The sequence below is a fragment of the Diceros bicornis genome, chromosome 2 (assembly GCF_020826845.1).
Source record: "Diceros bicornis minor isolate mBicDic1 chromosome 2, mDicBic1.mat.cur, whole genome shotgun sequence".
Lineage (NCBI taxonomy): Eukaryota > Metazoa > Chordata > Mammalia > Perissodactyla > Rhinocerotidae > Diceros > Diceros bicornis.
In genome coordinates, this window is record NC_080741.1 from 19,234,103 (window position 1) to 19,241,036 (window position 6,934).

Genomic DNA, 6,934 nt, shown 5'->3' on the forward strand with positions numbered 1-6,934 from the left:
CACAACTTCAGACCCCAAGCCACCGCTCAAGCGAATTTGTTAGAGTAGGCTAAGAGCTTAACACATAGACCCAAACACACATAATGGCTCAGGCTCAGTAAAAGTTTACTCCTGGGTCCTGTATATATACTCGACAGATGGACAAGTCAGTTGGTGGGGTGGCCCTCCCTGATGCACTGATCCGGGCACCCAGGCTGACAAAAGTCCTGCCATCTATAAAACAATTTCCAAGCTTGCCCAAAGGCGTCTTCTCCATTCCAGCCAGCTAGGAGTGAAAAACAGCATGGAAGAACTCACACGGCGCTCTCTCTTCGTGTTCTTTTCCTACAAGTGGATCACAACACTTTTCCACTTCCACTCGCGTTCTGCTGGCTAGAACTCAGTCACACAGCCACACCTAAGCCAGTGGGCTGCTGGGCAGCTAACAGTCAGTCTTTACCACATGAGGCTGGCTCCAGCCCAACCAAGAAGACAGCACTAGGCTTAGAGTTCTGGGTGAGACACTAGCACCATAACCCTGACTTAGTTACTTAACAACTCAGTCTTGGCTTCCTGGTTTCCTTATCTGTTAAACACCCTGCTTCCCTCATAGGGTCAATGTGAGACTCAAAATGAGACAAAGCAGCACTTCTCAGACTTCAATGTGCATGCACAATTCCCAGGCATCTTGATAGAATGCAGATTCCGATTCAGCAAGTTCTGAGCGAGGCTTGAGATTCTGCATTTCTAGAAAGCTCCCAAAGGATACCAATGCTGCTGTTCTCTGACCACACTTTAAGTTAAAAAAGAGATAGAGAATTAGAGAATATTTTTGTAAACCACAAAGTGATTTGGACATATAAAAAATTATCCTGGCATCGACTTTGATTATAAATGAATTGCCGACTAGCCAGCATTTTTAGGATATGTTTAGTCTAGGTACCAGATAGAATTTCACTGGGTCACAGGATTCTGAAAATGGAAAGAATTTACATGGTCACTATTCTCTCCTCTTCTTTTCCAGACAAGGAAACAAACTCAGAAAGTCAATGATGTCCCCCAAATCTCACAATAACTCAGTAGTGTGCTGGGATTAGAATGCAGAAATTTAATTTTCTGTTATTACATAAACTCAACTGATGATTTTGCGAAGAAGGGTAATTTTTACTCTTCTTCTAAAGCAAGAACAAATACTATTACAGCCCATACCCAAAGAGGTACCAGAAGGTGGCATTCACCAGCTTGGGTCACCATGGTACCGAATGCAGGCAAAGTGTCACAGGACAGCCATCAGGAGATTTTCAAGCAGGTGTTCTTGAACATTGTGACTTGAACACAAAGGTTCTGTATACCTTCTGGTAAAAACAAGAATTTTTATTTTCAATATGTACAAATTCTCAATCACTCCTATTTGGAGACAATTAGAAAAAGAGAATTTGGGGTTGCAAATAGAACAGGGAAATAAAATAATCAGCCAAGAAGGAACAGCGGTTTCTGTGGTAAACGCTGGGGACAAATCATCTTGAAGAGCCTCAAGATTTTTTATCCCTCACACAAAAATTATTTTGATCTCTGAGATCATGGTAAGTCCTAGGAGTTTATAGAAAAACATGAATGCAGGACAGTGAAGTGAAAGACAAGAGTCAGAAACTCCAAGTCGTAAGTCAGAAAAGCATCGACTCTCTGAAAATCAAATCAGACTGGGGGAGAAAGAAGCCTCTCAGTATGCATATCATCTCCAATAAAGCAACGTGAATTTGAAAGCGTTTTGGTGAAACTAAAGAGTACTTATTGAGGAATGATGAAGGGAAATCAATACTTGCCTATCCATTACTAATTTAAGATGGGTAAAATGCTATTATTAGCATCTTCATTTAGTGAGCAATTTTAAACATTTAATAAAGGTAAAATGTTCTAAGAACTTCTATGGGTTTCCTTCTGTACTCCACCCCCTAACCCTTTTCCACCATAGTGTCTTTAGCTCCTCAAAAATTCTCCCATCATGGCACAACCTACTCTAGAGTTTTTACCCTATTTTTGCACCATAGACCCCTTTGTTGAAGCCTCAAGACCTCCCTCTCAGAATGTTTTAAAAGTATAAGATAAAATATACAAGATTACAAAGGAAGCCAATTACATGGAAATACTCTTCTATCTACACAGACTTCAGAGTTCCATGGACCTAATTTAAGAACATTTGACTGGAGAGTGACTCTCCTAGGATGACGAAAGCTTTTTCTTATAGGAAACAGTACGCCAAAAAGTTTTAAAAACCCAAGGATGCACAGTAAAGAATCTTGCTCATGATCAGTCAGCGAAGAATGAGCTGCAAAAACAAAGCCCGACCTTGAATTTCTGCCCAAACTCAACACTATTCATACTGTGGCTTTAAAATCCTCCATTAAGGAAGTACTCAGAATTTTCTTGGCTCCAGCCTTGTAGACACAGCATATTCTGAGTCCTGATGGCAGATGAAGAGAGGCAGCATTGGAGAAGGGAAGACTGAGATAAGTTCGAGCTTGGGTCCTAGTTCTCTAACTAGTTCTCTGCCACTAACTACCTGTGTTAGCTTGGTCAAGTCACTCAGCTCTGAGTTGAAACTCCCTGTCTATAAAATAAGAAAGTTGACTTAAACCATCTCGAGGGTTTCTTCCAACTCGGAACCATTAGGATTCTAGGACAATGCACAGTCATTTCTCTGGGAAGAAATATTAGTGAGATTTCTTTTTGCCCTAGGCTCACAGTATGAAAATACCTTCTAGACGAGAGTTTTCAGAGGCTTCAGAAACACCTTATGAGAATCACCTAGACTTGGAAAGGATTTTAAGAGACACGCACCACCTCAACAATGCCAGGGACCAAGTGAGAAAACTCAGGTTCAGAAAGGCAAAGAGATTTACTTGAGGTCACATAACGAGGCAATGTTAACGGACTGCTGTGACTACTGCCATATAGTATCAGTTGGACTTTAGGATTCAGCATTGGTAGTAAAAACCAGCTCATCAGTTCACTTGAAGAGAGACAGAAATAAACCTCAAATAAGCTGAGCCATAGGATGGGAAGAGCAGGAAGCAAGTGACTGGGGTAATGACACCCAGAGGCAGCATCCTATACCTCAGGCAGGGTCAAAACTGAGGCCCTCAAATACACTGTAACCTCACTGGCAACAGCACTCACTTCCCTCAAATACCATGGCTACAAAATCCATCTTGAAGAACAGTCAGTAACAAAGAATAGCTATTTCAAAAGAGGGGAATGGATAAATAAATCCTGGATAATAAGGCCAATAAAACCAAAGTTCAATATTTGGATTGTTAATACAATCTTGAAAGGACAGCATCAGCTAAGAAAATCTTAAAATACTTGTTAGGAATTTTCAAGGTTTAGAAGAAACTGATTCAGAATAACTTTGACCCATCTTCTGTGGACAGCCCTGAAGCATAGTAACTACTTAACCAGCATTATTTTTACTAATACTCTTACCACTATCTTTGGAGCATGTAATTATTGGATACTGATCAGGTTTAAAAGTCACATGTTTATTTCCATAGACCTGTCTACCTGTGTAAACTAGTTTTACATGCAAAGAATTGAAAACTATGAAGTTGTTGGGAATTTTGTCCAAATCATGATTTCAATCTCACGTTCCATTAACATGTATGCCCAGTGTTTTCAAACCCTGGGCTATGATGCTTAATTGTCAGTTTGCCCTCTGCCTTCTCCCCTACGCACAACCAGCAAAGTAACTGCGCCCATTCCCCAATCCCCACAACACTCATTATTCCCACCTTATATAAACAGTCCTGGCTTTCAGAACTTTTTTTTTTTTTTTGAGATTCTCTTAGACTGAGAGCTGATACAGCCTTTCAAAATGTTCCAGTCTAGAGGCTACACACTGCTAGTTTGCCAGCTCCATATTTCATCTCCTCCAGGAATTCCCAGAGACAGCAGTGCCATCTACTGGTAGGGAGGGCACAAATTGTTTACTGGAAGCCTATGGGTGACTTGAGCCAAGGACCTGAAAGCACGGCAGCCTAGATTTGTGTCTTTGTGAGCCTTTCTTTTCTAGAGCACATTACAAGCATAACGGATGCTTACAACCTGAGACACAGAACTGCCACAGGAGCCTCCGTGGTGAAGGGCAAGTCCTCTGGGAGCCATATAAAGCCTAGCCAGGCTAGCCAATAATGAGGCAGCTCTGCCTGGAAATGCCTCCTCAAGGTTCCAAAGGCAAGCAGCAGAGCCTCACTGAATTAAACATTTCCTGGCTCTCTTCTTCCCCCAGTGTTTCTGTATCAGATGATCTCACCCGTGTCCCCACCTGTGGCAATGCTATCCAGCTCTATCTTACAGCATGTGTCCTAGCGAAGGTGCTCAGACCCTTCCGAACGTGAGGGCTCTTATATTTACACAACGTGACACAGATCCTGCTCAAAGGACACTACTGCTTAGGCATGCAGGTCGGACTCTAATCTCGCTCATTCGCTCTCCATCCTCCCCGTCCCTGACCCAGGGGACAGAAACGACAGAAAGGAAATGATCTTGTTGTTGCTTTGAAAGCAACACTAGTGGGCTTTTATTGAATCAGAGAATAAAACCTGTCCCGTAGGTCACTAAGGTACACTGCTTCCCTCAAGATGAACTAAGCCTGCCAATCTTTCTGTTTTCCCTGTGTAACCTCGTTAAGTGTCTCTCAACCTTTTCAAAACCCTGGCCTCTCTTCCACAGGCTAAACATAAACACTGCATGCCCTTTGCGTAGTTTATATAACAAAAATGACATTCTCCCTAAACATAAGCATATACCTTTTCAAACTATACCACCTACCCCACCCTCAGAATTCCATCCTCCCCCCATCACGCACCAGCTAAAAAACAAATTACTGACAAATTTTTAAATTATTCCCGCTAATGTGTTTAATGTTCCAGTCTATCAGGCGACAATCTGTATTTCACTTTACTAGGGTCATTTGTTATAGTCCCAACAAGCTTTGCAGCAACTTCTTTTACTCTCATTCACCTCGGAAAACCACCAAAAGTTGATTTGCTGCAGGTGATAAATGTTAGTTCTGATTCCCCCTAACAAATTTGAGTGTTCCCTCTTCAATTTGTTTTAACCTGCCAAGTCAATTAGTTTCTTAGCAAGTGCAGACACTTCACAGGCATGAGGTATGTCTTAAATGTTTGAAAATGCACATTGTTTCCTAAAGAAACAAAACTTTGTATGGAGAAGGCAAGAGGAAGGAGGGGCTTTGAAGCCAGATCAGGATGTCTCGTGGAAACAGGTTGGGAGGTTCTTATCCATTTCATACCAGAATAAGCTCTAAATGGATAACAGCAAAACTCCAGAATACAGTAAAATCTTCCCAATGACAGTTAGTAGAGCCATTTCTTACCAAGTAGACTACCAGATACATCCAACAAATTAGTTAACAAGCAGAAAACTGAAGGGCCTTTTTACATTTTAAGAGGTACAATATGCCCTTGCTATTGCAGGTCTGGGGAAATTAAGGTGAGGGGGGGACCGGACGCCTCTCATACACCCTCCCTTTTTTAAGTACGACTTAAAGTAGACATACCCTCCCCCCCAACACACACACCCACACACATCGCTTTTGGCATCTAAATGGTCTTCTTGAAACAAGCACTTTTCAAAGAATTAAAGAGGTCTGAAAAGGTGTAATTTAGACCTGATCTCCCCTTCTTCCTACTGCCCACTATCATGCTGGTAATAAGTAATTACTTGCTTGGGCAGCCCCGGAAAAACCTCAGTTTACAGAGATTACCACCACTTCCCCCCTCCTCCCCCCTCCAAAAAAAGCCATATCTTCTTGAAGAAGAATCTCCGTGTGATGGTCTGGTCTGCAGTTCACTGCAGGCATTTCTCTCCTCACAATTTACCAGTCAACATTTTCGCTATAACTGTAATTCCTTTTTATAGCCTCTCATTCAGACCTGCTCCACCAGTGCCCAACTGCTTAAAAAAAAAAAAAAATTTTTTTTTCGCCTCTTAACGAATTTCTGGATTTCTTCGGCAGGCTGAAAGCGTCCAATTTCGGTGCAAGTCGGGTTCAGAGCAGCCTTCCACCGGCAGCACCTGGGCTCGGTCCACCGGGCAGGCCCCCACCCTGCCCGCACAGCTGCGCTAGGAATTCGGCTGTGCTCGCCGCCACCGGATTAGTTCGAGTCCCGCGGCTTGCCCAAAGTGACAGTACATTTTTTTCTTCGTTCTCACATGTGACAGGTCCCACTGCATTAAAGCCATCTTCTCCCCGGCCCCAGCCCAGGTCCGGCGCCCGTGACGCCCCAGCCCCCCCCTCTTTACCTGGGTAGGGGGCCGATACTAGCATCCCTCCCGGCGGGAAACAAAGGCGGAGGCAAGGCTGCCAGGTGGGCAACTCCCCTCGGAGGACCCGTCACCGCGGGGAGGAAAATGGGGAGGTGCAGTAGAGAGTAGGAAAAGGGAAACCGAGGCACCGAGGAGCGTGGCTGAGGCTGGGTCTGCATACCCCGTCCCCCGAAAGGGGGCTCCCCGGGCGGGCGGACCCCAGACCTTCCCCGCCCTGCCCACCTCTGCCCACCCTGCTCGCCCGCGCTCGGTCACGGAGGGGCAGGGGGCCGCCCCGCGGCGGCGCTTACCTGGGGAGAAGCTCTCCGGCTCCCTCCGACGGCTCCAGAGAAAGCCCCGCCGCTCGCGCACGCGCACCCGCGCTCTCGTGCCTTCGCGCCCCCGCGCGCGCCCCTCCGACCGGGCTTTGGCCCTCCCCTGCCCCGTCCGTCAGCGTCCGCGAGAGCCAATCCGGTAGCATGGGAGGCCCAGCGCCGATCACGTGGCCGGGCCAGCCAATCACCAAGTTGCCCTCGGCAGCACCCGCTCCGATGTCCCTGGGGGTTCGGTTGCTACCGAGTGGAGCGGGTGCGAGGCGTGCACAAAGGGCTGAGTCTCTGTTTTCGGG

General features: G+C 45.3%; 1 protein-coding gene across 3 annotated transcripts in view; it reads right to left on the reverse strand.

The window, feature by feature from the left end:
- The window catches only part of TMEM108 (transmembrane protein 108), a 306,238-nt gene extending 299,566 nt beyond the window's left edge, over positions 1–6,672 (reverse strand). For 2 of the 3 annotated variants that reach the window (XM_058552994.1, XM_058552977.1), the window contains exon 1: positions 6,618–6,672. The gene's annotated coding sequence lies outside the window, so the exon portion shown is untranslated. Of the gene's footprint in view, positions 1–130; positions 757–6,617 lie in introns of those variants that run through there. The other variant, XM_058552984.1, reaches the window with a different exon arrangement.
- Between the last annotated feature and the right edge of the window lie 262 nt (positions 6,673–6,934).